The sequence below is a fragment of the Amborella trichopoda genome, chromosome 3 (genome assembly GCF_054954075.1).
Source record: "Amborella trichopoda isolate Santa Cruz 75 chromosome 3, AtrichopodaSantaCruz75HAP2 v2.0, whole genome shotgun sequence".
Lineage (NCBI taxonomy): Eukaryota > Viridiplantae > Streptophyta > Magnoliopsida > Amborellales > Amborellaceae > Amborella > Amborella trichopoda.
This window is the reverse complement of record NC_142338.1, coordinates 48,229,077-48,232,479: the sequence shown is the minus strand read 5'-3', so window position 1 is coordinate 48,232,479 and position 3,403 is coordinate 48,229,077.

The following is a 3,403-nucleotide window of genomic DNA, read 5'->3' as shown; positions in this document are numbered from 1 at the left end:
ATTATGATCTACTTACAAAATTTCAGTAGGAGATCCTAAGGGAATTAAGAGTTATGAAATCATCAATGAAAGGTGTCAGTTTTGACCCTAAAAAATCTATGAACTGTCAATTGAGTTATGTGATTTTTCTCACCAATCACATGATATTATTTATTGCTGAAATTTTACTATGTCTCACAAAATTGAGTCTACTTTCAAGCAAAAAAAGTTTCATCAATAAATTCCATATAGTTTGAAATATATGATCAATTTGTTGAAGAGTGCGAAAGTATTGTTTTCTTCAACGAAAACTATTTCCATGATTTGGAAGTCATGATTTTAATTATATTCATGACTCACACCAAGTTTTTAGACTTCCATTATGAGTTTAGTTTCTAATAAAATTTATTTGAGAGATAAATATCTATGAGAAAAGAAGAATAAAAATTTTGGATTGAAGAGAGGTCAACCTGAATTTTCTACAATTTAGTCATGCTTTATTTTGGATAAAATTATAAGATGGTATTTATGATTTGTTTTTGTTGCCATGAATTTGACTGGGTAGGAAATTAAAAGTGAATACGGTAAAATGATTTCTGAAGGCTAAATATGTATTTTAAATTAAAGTTGGATGATTTAAGAAGAACCTAAGTCTATAAATATGATTTTGAGGAAACCATATAGTCTTGCTAGATCCACTAAGTCTTTATAAAAATTATTTTACACTGTTATGCTACCTCATGTTATATTGCATAAGACTTATTATGCTACCTCATGTTATATGCATAAGACTTGTTATGCTACCTCATGTTATATTGCATAAGAATGTTAATAATGTATATGTTGTATGTGAAATAATTGAGTGGGAACTGCTACAGTCCCATGTTTCTTTTAGCTGCTTGGGTACTCAACTATACAAGTATATGCTATCTAACGGATCCTAATAATGCAAAGTCTACATATGAATATGTTTTTATGCTTGGAAGAGGTACAGATTATTGGATATCAAATAAGCATAATGTGGTGGAATTATCCACTATGAAGGCAAAGTACGTGGCGTGCTGTTTGGCGGCCAAGGAGGTCGTATGGATTAAGAAATTTATTAATCCACTTGACTTTAAGCCCTTGCGTTATGAGGTAGTGAGGATTTTATGTGACAACACGGTAGTGATATGCATGTCAAAGGAGCTACGATTCCATAATAACTTAAAGCATATGAAACAATGTTTTTATCACCTGATGAATGAGGTGAGATTGAGAAAGATCGAGATCCAGATAAACTAAATATTTCAGTGGGAGCATCTGCTAGTATTTGACTGGTCAGATGGAACAACAAACTATAATGTTGTTCACCCATGGAACCCAGATGTGCAATGTTGATTGTATGACTACAAAAGGGAGCAGCTTATTTGAAGAACTCTTTTGAGCCCATGAACATATGACCCCATGCGATGAGGGTACATTATAGTCTTTTGCGATAACATGTCCATGATTTGCGATGCGATGTGAAAGATAGGCTACGACCACTATCGGGATATGATCCGAGCAGCAAAGAGAAAAATGTGTTGCCTTTATAAATTCTTTTGTGAAATAATTAATGGAAAAATCCATGATTAATATATTGAGAGATGATTAGTAAAAAATACTTGAGAGAGAGATTGTAATTAGGAGAGAGAGATGGGGATGAGAGAAAGTGAGGAAGAGAGAATGTAAGACGTTCAAAGGCCAAGTGGGAGATGTTGGGTTTATGTGGTCTTTAAATGCCTACAAGTGATTTTAAAATGAAATAATATAGTGGAACATGAACTTAATGAGAATGTGGTCCCTTTGAACCATATTAAGCAAACGATGTTTGCTGATACCGAACTGCATTTGACGACCTAAGCTAATCGGTTGGAAAAAACCAATGTTACCTGGGCATAGAGAACAAACAGATAAGGATTCTAATGGGTCATCCCTTGATGAGGTCGGAGCATATACCCGGATGACTGAACCAAGGGACTGTGTGACCATTGTGTGTGATGGTGGCCTATAAAAAGCCTCATCTATGTGCCATCACACAACACGCATATTGATAGATCGTTCGAGAGAGCAAGTAAGCCACCTTCCAGCGTGAAACATATGCATGTGCGAGAGATACCCCTATGCATCATAGGAGCTGTGATCGTATCAGGTTTATGTGACTTTGACTCGACTCTACGAGATGAACTGAAATCCACATACTGGGATTGCTACCCCTTGGCTCATCGGTCAAACTTTGGTGACCCGCTAATGAGCTCCTGCTTGGACCATGGGTCATAGGAAACACTAGGTCGGTCTGATAAAGCAAGAGTGGTCTGTAGTCCATAGTTGAAGGTGGAGTGCCCCATGATTATTGATTTAATTCCTAAACCATATGGATCATTTTCCTATCAAATTAATTTAATTGTGTTTGTTTTATGATGAAAATTATTTTAGAATCTTTATTTGAATTGTTTACCTGGATATTTTTTTGATAATTGTAGACACCCCATTTTAAATATGGTAAATTATGTGGTTTCCTAAACCGTTAAGACCGCATTATCCTAGTAAACCCAAATCCATAGTCCACACAGCTTACCCTGTGACCCAGAACCATTCTGCCTACCCAGAACCATGCAGATACCCTGCTTTGACCAAGAATCATGCAGAAGTCCTGTTTTACTAAAAAAATTATTAAAAATAGTATAAACATCAATTTTGACCCAAATTTTCTCTGAGAGCTTCACAAGAAGTTGAGAAACACACGAGAAGTGGACAATTTCAGTTTGAACCAACTTTGGTTATGGCGACACTAGCTGTGTCGCCCCAGCCATGTTCAGGCCCAAATTTGAAATTTCTTCTGTGTGTTGATTTCTTACCTTTTTGTGAGACATGCATAGAGGCACTTGGGCGACACCATTGGTGCTGCCCAAATCCGAATCCCCAAAAATGATATTTTTTTGCTGGAGGATCTGTTGGTTATGGAAAGACGCCCTTCCCAATAGATCATTAGCCTTTATAAACCCTTTTTTGTGGCCATTCGATAAAGGTATTGAAAGGAAAAACTTGGTGAGCTTATGAAACCCTAACCTGAAAGCCCTAACCCTAAGCCTAAGAAACCTTAACCTCGACCTAGGGAACCCTAGTTTCTAAACCATCCTTAGGCATAACAACCCTTTTCAACCAGAGATTGTCTGGTCAACATCTGAATCAGAGAGACAAAGAGGGCCTAGTTTTGATACGGGAGAGCCCCCAAAAGCTCGAGAGTCTCGGGCCATCTACCCTGGTTTTATATAGTTCTCTTACCCCACAACTCACCCAAGATCAATGATTCATATTCAATCTCATAAGAAGAAATAAGCCAATGAAAACCCTAAGAAATCATAATCTTGTTCAAAACCTATAAAAAGGGATTGTCTCTATC